Source organism: Orycteropus afer, unplaced genomic scaffold (assembly GCF_000298275.1).
Source record: "Orycteropus afer afer isolate SDZICR_OR568_19922 unplaced genomic scaffold, OryAfe1.0 scaffold00030, whole genome shotgun sequence".
Lineage (NCBI taxonomy): Eukaryota > Metazoa > Chordata > Mammalia > Tubulidentata > Orycteropodidae > Orycteropus > Orycteropus afer.
Window position 1 is genome coordinate 16,545,145 of NW_006921617.1, and position 13,009 is coordinate 16,558,153.

Below are 13,009 nucleotides of genomic sequence, written 5' to 3' on the forward strand. Positions count from 1 at the left end.
CAATGGAGAGAGCACGGAAAATTTTCCCTTGTTAAAAGATACAGAAAAGAATGTCTTTTATCACCACTTCTATTCAATATTGTATCGGAAGTCCTAGACAGAGCAGTAAGGCAAGGAAGGGAAATAAAAAGCATCCAAATTGCCAAAGAAGAAGTAAAACTATCTCTGCTTGTTTGTGAAACAATACTATACATAGAATATCACAGAGACTCAATAAGAAAACTACTGAAACAAATAGAGGATTCAGCAAATAGCCAGGTACAAGATCAACACACAAAAGTCAGTAGGATTTCCCTACACTAATAAAGCGAACTCTGAAAAGGAAACTACAAAACACTACTAAAAGAAATCAGGATACTTTCATAAATGGAAGAGTATACCATGCTCATGGAAAGGAAGACTTAACATCGTGAAAATGTAAACACTATCCAAAGAGATATAAAGCAATCTTTTTCCAGGTTCCATAATTGTTCTGTAAAGAAATAGAAAAATTAAGCACCAACTTTATATGGAAAAGAAAGAGGTCTGTGATAAACAAAGCACTGCCAAAGAAAAAGAACAAAGTAGGAGGTCTCATACTCACCGATTTTAAAGCCCACTATAAAACTGTAGTAGTGGAAACAACACGGTATTTGTACAATGACAGGCACATAGACAAATGGAACAGAATTGAGAACACAGAAGTAAATCCATCCACTTTTGGTGGACCAATTAAATGGGGAAGAGATAGTCTTTAGGAAATGGTGCTAGTGAAACTGGATGTCTATTTGCAGAAAGATGATATAGGATCCATTGTCTTACTGTATAAAAAAACTAACCCAAGATGGATCAAAGATCTAAATATAAAACTAAAAATTATAGATTATAAAAGAAAAAATAGGGAAAATTTAGAGTTCCTAATACGTGGCACAAATACACTATCAAACATAATTAAAAATGCAGAAACAGCAGAAGACAGACTAGGACCTCCTCGAAATTAAACATTTTTTTTTGTCTGTGTGTCAAACCAAAAACAATAAAAAGAACATAAAGATTGGGAAAATTTTTTGACAACAACATATTGGTCAAGGTTCTTATATAAAAATATATATAGAAAACTTGGACACATCAACAAAAACAAAACAAACAATTGAATTAAAAAGTGGTCTTGTTGTCGTAAGGTCCAGTTGAGTTGGCTCCAACTCATTGCCACACTATGTACAACAGAATGAAATACTTCCAGTCCTATGACGTCCTCACAATCCTTGTATACTTGGGCCTATTGCTGCAGCTACTAGGTCAATCCATCTTGTTGAGGACCTTCCCCTTTTTTGCTGGCCTTCTACTTTACCAAGCATGACATCCTTCTCCAGAGAATGGACCCTTCTGACAACACGACCAAAGTATGTGAGACAAAATCTGGACATTCTTGCTTCCAAGGGGCATTAAGGCTACACTTATTCCAGGACAGATTTGTTTTTTTTTTTCTATGGAAAGTCCATAGTATTTTCAGTACTCTTCAGCAACACCATAATTCAAAGGTGCCAATTCTTCTTCATTCTTATTCATTGTCCAGCTTTCATATGCATATGAGGCAGTTGAAAATACCATGGGTTAGGTTAGGCACATCTTAGTTTTCAAAGTGACATCTTAGCTTCTTAAAACTTTAAAGAGGTCTTTTACAGCAGATTTGCCCAGTGCAATTAGATGTATGATTTCTTGACTGCTGCCTCCATGGGAGCTAATTGTGATTCCAAGTAAAATGAAATCTCTGACAACTTCAATCTTTTCTCCATTTATTATGATGTTAGTTATTTTCCAGTTGTGAGGATTTTTGTTTTCTTTATGTTGAGGTGTAATCCATACTAGGCAAGCAAGGCAACCGTTGCCAAGGAATCAGACCAGACTCATAGTGACCCCTCCTTGGGTTTCCGAGGCAGTATCACTACGGAAATAGATTGCTCAACCTTCTTTCTGAGAAATGGCTGGTGGGTTTGAACTGGCAGGCTTCTGGTTAGCAGTCAAGTGCCTTAGGCACTACGCTACCAGAGCTCCCAATCCATACTGAAGTCTGTAGTATTTGATCTTCATCAGTAAGTGCTTTAAGACATCTTCATCAAGCAAGCCTGTGTCATCTGCATATCACAGGTTGTTAATGAGTCTTCCTCCAATCCTTATGCTGCATTCTTCTTCTTATGGCCCTGCTTCTTGGGTTATTTGCTCAGCATACAGACTGAATTAGCATCGTGAATAAGTACCCTAACACACACTTTTCCCAATTTTAAACCATGCAGTATCCCCTTGTTTTGTTTGATTGAAGCCTATTGGTCTATGTCTAGGTTCCTCATTGCACAATTAAATGTTCTGGAATTCCCATTTTTACAAAGTTCTCCATAATTTGTTATGATTCACATAGTCAAATAATTTTGCATAGTCAATAAATCACAGATAAACATCTTTCTGGTATTCTTTGTTTTCAGCCAAGATCCATTTGACGTCAGTAATGATATCCCTCATTCCATGTCCTCTTTTGAATCCTGATTGAATTTCTGAACATACTTTGTCAGTATACTGCTATGACAATTTTTAAATAACTGTCAGCAAAATTTTGCTTGTGTGTGATATTAATGATACAGTTTGATAATTTCCACATTCTGTTGGGTCATCTTTCTTTGAAATGGACACAAATATCCATCTCTTCCAGTCAGTTGGACAGGTAGCCGTCTTCCAAATTTCTTGGCAAAAATGAGTAAGCATCTCCATCACTGCCTCCATTTGCTGAAACATCTCAATAGGTATTCTGCCAATTCCTAGAGCCTTGTTTTTCACCAATTCCTTCAGTGCAGCTTTGACTTCTTCCCTTAAAACCATCAGTTCTTGACCATATACTGTTTCCTGAAATAGATTAACATTGACCAATTCTTTTTGTTACAGTGATTCTGTGTATTCCTTTCATTTTCTTTTGATGCTTCCTGTATTGTTGAATATTTTGCCCATAAAATCCTTTGATCTTGCAACTTGGGGCTTAAAAATATGGACAGAAAACATGAATAGAACTTTACCAAAGAAGACATTCAAGTGCCCACTAAACATATGAAGAAATGTTCATGATCGTTAACCATTAGAGAAGTGCAAATCAAAGCAACAATTACATATCATCTTACCCCAGAATTAATATCAAAGTTCAAGAAAATATAAAACAACTAATGCTTTGTTTGTTGTTTGTAATGCTTCCAAGGTTGTGGAGAGACTGGAATTCTCATACACTGCTGGTGGGATTGCAATATGGTATAATCAGTGTGAAAAAAGGTATGATGTTTCCTTAAAAAATAGGAAATAAAGATACCATGTGATCCAGCAACTGTACTAATAGGGATATATCCTAGATAAATAAGAACTGTGACATGAACAGATATTTGCACACCCATGTTTATCACAGAATTATTCACTATAGCAAAAAGATGGAAACAATCTAAGTACTTATCAATGGATGAATGGATAAAGTAACTATGGTATGTATACACAGTGTAATACTATATACATTAAAGAATAATGGTGAATCTGTAAAACACCTAATAACATGGATGAACCTAGAGGACATTAAAAAAAAAAACAAACAAAAAACTAAACCCAATGCCATTGAGTCAATTCTGACTCATAATGACCCCCACTGGGTTTCTAAGGCTGTGTATCTTTATGGACACAGATTTGCCTTATCTTCCTTCCATGGAGCAGCTGGCAGGTTTGAACCAATCAACTTCTGGTTAGTAGTCAAATGCCTTAGACAATTGGTACCAGAGCTTCTTAAGGAACATTAAGTTGAGTGAAATTGTTGTTGTTTTTAGGTGCCATCGAGTTGGCTCTGACTGATAGTGACCCTATGTTCAACAGAACAAAACACTGCCCAGTCCTATGCCATCCTCACAATCCTTGCCATGCTTGAGCCCATCATTGCAGCCACTGTGTCAATCCATCTGGTCAAGGGCCTTCACCTTCTTTGCTAAACCTCTACTTTACCAAGCATGATATCCTTCTCCAGGGAGTGGTCCTTTTTAACAACATAATTGAAGCAGATGAGATGGTGTCTGGCCATTCTTGCTTCCAGGGAACATTCCAGTTGCACCACTTCCAGGACAGATTTGTTCATTCTTTTGGCAGTCCATGGTATTTTCAATATTCTTCACTAGCACCACAATTCAAAGGCATCAACTATTTGATCTTCCTTTTTCATAATTCAGGTTTCACATGCATATGAGATGATTGAAAATACCATGGCTTGGGTTAGGCACACCTTAGTTTTCAAAGTAACTTCTTTACTCCTTAAAACTATAAAGAGGTCTTTTGCAGCAGATTTTCTCAGTGCAGTATGACATCTGATTTCTTGATGGCTGCATCCATGGGTGTTGAGTGTGGATCCAAGTAAATTAAATTCCTGAAAGTTTCAATTTTTCTGCACTCCATTCCACAATCAGAAAAGGATGAATGCTGTATGATATCACTATTGTAAAAATTCAAGAAAATATTTACACCAAGAAAAAATCCTTGTTTAGAGGTTAATAGGGTGGGAGGGAAAAGCATGCTAAACCACTAACTAGAAGGTAGACATGTATTAATTTGGGTGTCAAAACTCCAAACAAACTCGCTGCCATTGAGTCAATTCCAATTCATAGCCACCCCCTTTGGATTTCTGAGGTGGTAAATCTTTACAGAAGTAGATTGCCTGATCTACCTTCAGCAGAGTGTTTGGTGGGTTTGCCCTGCCAACCTTCTGGTTAGTAGTCAAATGCCTTAGGCACTATAACACCAGAGCTCCTTAATTAGGGCGTAGGGAAAGGTAATATACAATAAGGGCCAGCACAAAATGATGAAGGTGAAGGAAGACACTGAGGGTAGCACAAGAGTTAAAGGCAATAAAGGTAAATACTATTAATTATCCAGTCTTGCAATAAAACAATAATCTACAAGTGGATATATGGATAAACACTCAAATGGAACAGGGTTGGGAAGATGAATAGGCCTATACCCATAAATATATATTGATTTGACAGAAGAACTTTCTACATATGTATTCACATGGGTTGAAACTATGTTATGAATAAAGTAGAACATACAGAAGGTAATGTTATGAAACTTTTTAGTCATAACCAGACACTGTGAAGAAACAAGACACTGTGCCTGGGGGCTCAGGAATATAGTCTCAGGGAACATCAAGGTTAATTGTCATAACATAGTCCACAAAGGTAATGTTCTCCACCCTATTTTGATGAGTAACAACTGGGGTCTTAGAAGTATGTGAGTGGACATCTAAGGTGCAACTATTGGTCTCTCCCTGACCACAGCAAAGAAGAGTGAAGAAAATCAAAGGCACAAGGAAACAATTAATTCAAAGGACTGTGAAAACCATCCTCTATGAACCTGAGTCCAGAAGAACTAGCTGGTGCCTGGCTACCACTGCTGACCACTCTCAAAAGCATCACAATAGGAGTTCCTTGTGATAGTGGGAGAAAAATGTGGAGAGACTGGTGGAACCGCAAGACTATGGTCTTTAGACACCATTCAAGCCTGGACTCATCCCTAAGGCCCAACTTTCAACCAAATGATAAACCTATGAGGTGTACAACAACTCTAGAGAGGTATGCACTCCTTAGAAAAATCAACCCCACATGAAATTAAAGGGACAGCATTTGACAAGGAATAAAGCTTGGAAGGTAGGAAGAGGTAGGAACAAAGGACAACGGGAAATTGTCCTAAACACAAGGAGTAAGTGCGAAGAGTGCTGTTACTTTGTGTGGATTGTAACCAATGTCACAAAACAAAATGTGTATGAATTTTTGAACGTAAAACAAATTTTCTCTGTAAACTTTCACTGAAATCACAATAAAAAGTGTTTTTTTTAATTAAATTTCTAAATAGAGTATTTTCTCCTTTTCATACCAATTGACATGATTCAAAATGAATGTCACTCTGAACTACAACTTTTCCCAACAGCTTATTTAAATCAGTTCTAAATGTCTTTATATTAGAGCATGTTGGGTCTGATGAAACACAAATTATGTATTTTTCATGCTAAATTACATTGTTTATTTAAATAAATATTTGCTGCTTTTGGAAATTCTGAAAGGAACTAAACTGTACTCTTCCTAAGAGTAGGAACTATTTATTTTTGTATTTTTATCCTCTAGATAGTACACATAGTCAAAGCTAAATATTTGTTGAGTTAGACACAATATAAACAGACATCTAAAGATTTTAGAATACTTTACACACAAAACACTCACCTGAAATGCTAGAAAGAAATTTAAAATCTGTTTCAATCGATCCTAAATGGTACATGTTCTTTAAATGGCCTGTGTTTTCTTTTTATGAAATAACTTTAGTAACAAGTGGTGACCCACTGAAAACAGAAACATAATATTTATTTTTGACAAAATTAAAAAGAAAAGTGCAGAACCATTGAGTAGCTAATATAGCTGTCCCATAAAGGACCAGTCAACATTTTTTGGAATAACATGATTGTTTTCTAAGAGATAATAAGATACAATATTCATTAGACCTGTAACATTTGTTCCATCATAGATTTATTGAAATTTTTGTCATTCTAGTGAAAACAAATTTGTAATGCTTTCCAGTTTTTGTTTGTTTTGTTATAGTTTTGAAGCTGGTGCAAATACCATATAATTATGTTCATGGAGAATTAAATGTGACAATAGCCAAGGTAGTGGCAATTTGGGATTAATGGTATTTTGGTATTTGTAATAATCCAGAATTACTTATTGTAATTCTCCCTGTGATTTTCTTTTGATAATTTAATGCTTGTGTATATTTTGTTCCATGTTTTAATTTTAGGTAAATAAAATACAAATTATAGAAACAGACTCTGAATAGACAAATGGACAGAGATATTGAAGCTGTGTACAATTATGTATTACTAACACCCTCATAAGAGTAGTAGATCCTATTTTTATTTCATCTATCATTAATCTGGGAGTGGAAGCCATGGTCCTGATATAAGAAATATCACTGTGTCTTAAATGCCAGAGAGAGAGAGAGAAGCCAAGGCTGATGGTAAATCTTTCACAAAATTAACCAAGTAAAAATTATTGTGTTATATACATCAGAGAAAAATTTTGATTCTCTGTATCTATGATCTTTGTCTGGCCTCACTGAATTATTTTAATCGTCATTATTATGCTTCTTGATATTTTTTCCAGTAGCAGTTATTTTACTTCATTGCCTAACCATTTTTCTGCTCAGGCCTTCTGTGTGATTACATTACTCCCCTAGCATGTTTTATTATTCTCAGTAAAACTTGTCTTTTTCATTAGTTCTTGTATCTAGAATTCTATATCTTTCCCGAAAACCAAATTAGAAGAAAATTAGCAACCTTACCTTTTCATTATCTACTTATTCATTATTTCATTAAATATTTGAAATACTTTCAATTCTACAGTTTGTTTTAAATTACATTTTTCTGATATATTGTATGTATTTAAATAGATTATACATGATATATATGTTTCATACATATGATACACACATATGACATGTATATCATATATATAAGGAGCTCAGGTGGCTTAGTGTCTAAGGCATTTGACTGCTAACCAGAAGGTTGACAGTTCAAACCCACCAGCCACTCCTAGGAAGGAAGATTGGGCAATCTACTTTTGTAGAGATACCATCACGGAAAGCCAAGGAGGGGTCACTATGAGTCAAATCGAAGAGACTCTGAAACTTGTTCTAGAACAGAAAGTAGCTGAAGCAAATGGAAGAAAAGATAAAAGAGATGAATAGAAGATGTCAAAGGGTGGCTCAAGAAGACAAAATAAATTATTTTGATGAAATATGCAAAGACCTGGGATTAGAAAACCAAAAGGGAAGAACATATTGGGCATTTCTCACTGAGAGAACTGAAGAAAAAGATTCAAGCCTGAAGTTGCAATATAGAAGGATCTTACAGCAAAATATTGACCAATGTAGGAAGCATCAAAAGAAATGGGAAGGAATATACAGAATCACTGTACCAAAAAGAATTGGTCAACAAGCAATCATTTTAAGAGGTAGCATATGATCAATAACCAATGGTATCAAAGGAAGAAGTTGAAGCTGCACTGAAGGAATTGGCAAAAAACAAGGCTCCAGGAATTCATGGAATATCCACAGAGATGTTTCAATAAAGGGATGCAGTATTGCAGGCATTCACTCATTTCTACCAACTAGAAGAGATACATATTTATTCCAAAGAAAGGTGATCCAGCAGAATGTGGAAATTATAAAAAATATCCTTAATATCACATGCAAGTAAAATTTTTCTTAAGATAATTCAAAACCTTCTGCAGCAGTATATTGACAGGGAACTGCCAGAAATTTAAGCTGTATTCAGAAGAGTACATGGAATGAGGGTTATCATTGCTGATATCAGATGGACCTTGGCTGAAAACAAAAAATACAAGAAAGATGTTTTTCTATGTTTTATTGACTATGCAAATGCTTTCAAATATAAATAAATGTGTTCTGGAAGAAATGCAGCCAGAATGCTCCTTAGCTGCAGCAATGGCCAGATTTCCTCCATCTACTTAAGTCGTATTGATCTTTCCCTGGAGAACGATATTGTACTTGGTAAAGTAGAGGCATGAAAAAGGCAAGACTCTCAACAAGATGGATTGACACTGTGACTACAACAATGGGCTCAAGCACAGCAAAGATTACGAGAATGGTGAAGAACTCCCAGTGCTTCTATCTGTTGTATGTAGAGTTGTTATGAGTTAGAGCCAAACTAAGGCCAAAGGCTTTTGACTGTGTAAATCATAACAAACTAAGATAACATTGACCAATTATAATAACATTGTGAAGAATGGAAATTCCAGAACACTTAAATGTGCTCATGAGGAATCTGTCCATAGACCAAGAAGCTGTCATTCGAATACAAGGAGATACTGCATTGTTTGAAATCAGAAAAGGTGTGCATCAGGGTTATATCCTCTCACCAAAATTATTCAATCTGTGTGTTGAGTAAATAATCTGAGAAGCTGGACTATATGAAGAACATGGCATCAGGATTGGAGGAAAACTCATTAAAACCCAGCAATATGCAGATTACACAACCTTGCTTAATGAAAATGAAAATATGAATTACTTCCTGTTGAAAGTCATAGGTTACAGTCTTCAATATGGATTATACTTCAACATGAAGAAAACAAAAGTTCTTGCAACTGGACCAATAAGCAACATCATGATGAATGGAGAAAAGATTGAAATTTTCAGGGATTTCATTCTACTTGAATACACAATCAATATCCATGGAAGCAGCAGTTAAGAAATCAGATGACATCTTGCACTGGGCAGGTGTGCTGCAAAAGACCTCATTAAAGTGTTAAAGAACAATTATCTTACTTTGAAGATTAATGTGTGCCTGAACCAAGCCATGGTATTTTCGATAGCCTCACATGCCTATGAAAGCTGGACAATGAATAAGGAAGACTGAAGAAGAATTGATGCATTTGAATTGTGGTGTTGGTGAAGAATATTGAAAATATCATGGACTGCCAGAAGAATGAACAAGGATTATGAAAATGGCACCGGAGCAGACAGCATTTCTTGCTGTTATGCATGAAATCACTATGAGTCAGAACTGACTAGGCAGCACCTAACAGCAACAACAACTATTTACTTCTTATAAAATGGTGTTACATAGAGAATTCCAGACAAAAATGGCAGCAAATTCACAGGTCCTGAATTAGGAAAAAAGCTTGAGTGCATATTTTAAAAATGAAGAAAGTAGGCCAATATGGCTAGACGGTTACCAGGAAGGAGTGAATGCATAAGGTGAGGCAGAGGCTTAATGATGATGGCTTAACCAGAGATTTGGTTCATGATTACAATTTAGCATTTTCTTGTAAATATAACAGAAAGTGACACAAAGATTTTAAACAAATATTACAGTCAGATTTATGATTTTAGGGTATCATATTTCTGTGTAGAAAAAATGAATTGGCGAAAGTAAAAAAAGCAAACTCTTATTATTTATTTATTTAGTAAGTTTAGACCAGGGATGTTGACAGCTTTGTTAGTGGGACAGCAATGGAAAAGAGAGAAGTACATGAATTAGAGAAATATTTTTGGAAGTGAATTGATAGGATTCATTGTTGGTTAGCTATGAAAGATAAAAAGAAGAAAGGAAACAAAAATTATGCTTGGTTTTCTGGCTTGAGTGACAGTCAGACTGGCAGTGCTGTCTTGATGGAGAAACAGATTTGATGATTTGGATGGAGTGAAAAGTTTCCATTTTGAATTTGCTGTTTGGACTTTCTGTATGTGAGATAGGAGCCCTGGTGGTACAGTGGTTAAGCATTTGGCTGCTAATTGAAAGGTCAGTGGATCAAACTCACTAGCCGTTCTGTGAGAGAAAGATGTGGAGTCTGTTTTTGTAAAGATTTACCGCCTTGGAAACCCTGTGGGGCAATTCTACTCTGTTCTAGAGTATCATTATGAGTTGCAATTGACTTGATGGAAATAGCTGCATATGTAATATACTTCTACAATGTATTCCAATGCAATCAACCTAATGTGACCAATCAGTTGAGGTCATACCAATATAGGGTGGGTACTAAACTTAATCATTTCTGAGGTATACAAAGAACAGCACAAAGAGATAGACACAGACACACACACACATACACAGACAAGCATACCAAAGAGACATAGGAAGAAGATGGTCACTATATCTGAAGATAGAGGCAGATGAATCTACAAGCTCAGGAATTCCAAGGATTACCAGCTGCTGGAAGCTGAAATAGAGGAAGAAGAACCTCCCTATAGAGTCACACCCTGAACTTGGACTCATAAGCCTTTATAGCTGTGAGAAAATTTCTGTTCTTTAAAGCCACCCACTTACAGTATTTCTGTTGCAGCAGAACTAGGAAACTAAAACAGATATCTAGGGGAGATGTGACTTTCTATGTATTGATCTTTCTATTATCTACCTACCTACCTACATAGCTATTTATAAGTCTTAGGCTCAGAGAAAAAAAAAACACCAAACTCACTGCTTTGGAGTCAATTGTGACTCATAGCTACCCCTGCTTGGGTTTCCGAGGCAGTATCTCTACAGAAGCAGATTGCCCAGTCTTCCTTCGGAGGAGTGGCTGGTGGGTTTGATCCGCCAGCCTTTTGGTTAGCAGTCAAATGCCTTAGGCACTACACCACCAGAGCTCCTGAGAAGTCAAGTCCAAATTAAAGATATAAATCTTGAAGTCAGTATATACATGGTGCTTGAAGCAACATAAGTAAGAGCATTATATAGAGAAATGATGAGAGCTTGAATCCTGAGAGGTTCCTACATGTGGCATTTTGGTAAAGGAGAAAAATGCAAACAAAGAGTTACCAGAGGGGTAGCAGGAAAACCAGGAAGTATAGGGACACTAAGTCTGGGACAGAGACTGCTTCAATGCTGAGGGAATGGCCATTTGTGTCAAATATTAATAAAGAGTCTAATAAAATGAGGATACATGTGTCTCTCGATTTGGCAACATGGGAACCACTGATAATTGTGACAAGAATATTTCAGTGGAGTTGTGGGACTGCACCCCAGAGTAGTATGGGCTGAAAAGTTAAGGCAAGATGAAGAGGAGACAGTTTATGGACAATCTTTTTGAAAAGTGTTTTTGTGAAGGGGAGCAAAGAAAAGAGGGGAGCTGATGTGGGGATCAAGGAAGGCTAATTATTGGCCACTGAAAAGTTTTCTGACATGTTCAAAATATGAGGTAATTCAAAAGAATATTTCATAATAACAGAGAATTCCAAGGAATAGCTGCAATTTAGCTGTTACTTGAGTAACAGTAAGCATTACGATAAAGTATAACTTTCTTTCTCACTTCTCTATATGATTATAAATATATGTTGCTGGGAATAGTGACTCAGTGAGCACCTGGTTTGAAATAAGCTTCCTGTTGTACTCAGGTCCATGTGTATGAAACAATCATTGGAAGCAGTGACACATTCTTTGCCTAAAGGTGACTTGGTGAACAGAACAATCTTTAAAAAAAAGAACTATAATGTCAGTTCAATGACTTAGCTGCAAAAGAAATGTAATATTTTTGCTACATGAATTCCAATTCATCTTTCCCTTTTGCTGATGCTTATGGTGATGTTGGTGGAGCCCTAACATTATTGCTGCCTCTACCTTTACGAAAAGTCTTTATAGAGTTGTCTTATTAAAGCAAGAACCAAACTTAAACAGAAAATCAGCTTTTGTCTTGATAACAAACAGAGCTCTAGAGTTCTCAAACCTTTCAATATCAGGGCAAAAGTGCTTGCCTCAGTAGCATGATTACTAAAATTGGAATGATACAGAGGATATTAGCATGGCCCCTGCATCACGATCACATACAAATTCGTGAAACATCCAGGTAAGACAAGCAAAGAAGATCTGTGTTCAGAAGCTGTGTGAACTGCTTATGCTTCCAAGGCCCTATATATATATATATTTTTTTTTTTTTTTTTGAAGGGGAACAAAGAAAAAGAGGGGAGCCACCCGCATCACATGCACTCACTGTGGCAGCCTCCAGAGTATACACCCAATTGGCACTGTCTAGGACCTTCTGTAGAGGAAAACACACCCAGGGTGACCAATTATTTTTGGTACAGTGATTCTGTGTACTATCATCTTCTCTTGATGCTTCCTGAGTTGCTCAATATTTTGCCCACACAAAATTGAGCCTTGATGTTTTGTGTTCTTTTTTTCCAGTTCTTTCAATTTGAGAATTGCTGAGTATGTTCTTTCCTTTTGATTTTCGAACTCCAGGTCTCTGCACATTTTGTTATAATAATTTACTTTGTCATTTCAGGTTTGCCTTTAAAATCTTCTGTTCAGCTTTTTACTTCATCATTTCTTCCATTTGCCTAGTTAGTCTATGTTCAAGAGCAAGTTTCAGAGTCTCTTTTGTCATCAATTTTGATCTTTTCTTTATTTCCTATATTTTTAGTAACTTTTTGTTTTCTTTATGTCTGATGTCCTTGATGTCATCTCACA

The 13,009-nt window shown here is 36.1% G+C and overlaps 1 non-coding gene across 1 annotated transcript; it reads left to right on the forward strand.

The window, feature by feature from the left end:
• Positions 1 to 12,286: 12,286 nt before the first annotated feature.
• On the forward strand, positions 12,287 to 12,393 carry LOC122149526. The gene has a single exon (XR_006163177.1). It is a non-coding gene; the product is annotated as a U6 spliceosomal RNA (small nuclear RNA).
• Positions 12,394 to 13,009: the final 616 nt, after the last annotated feature.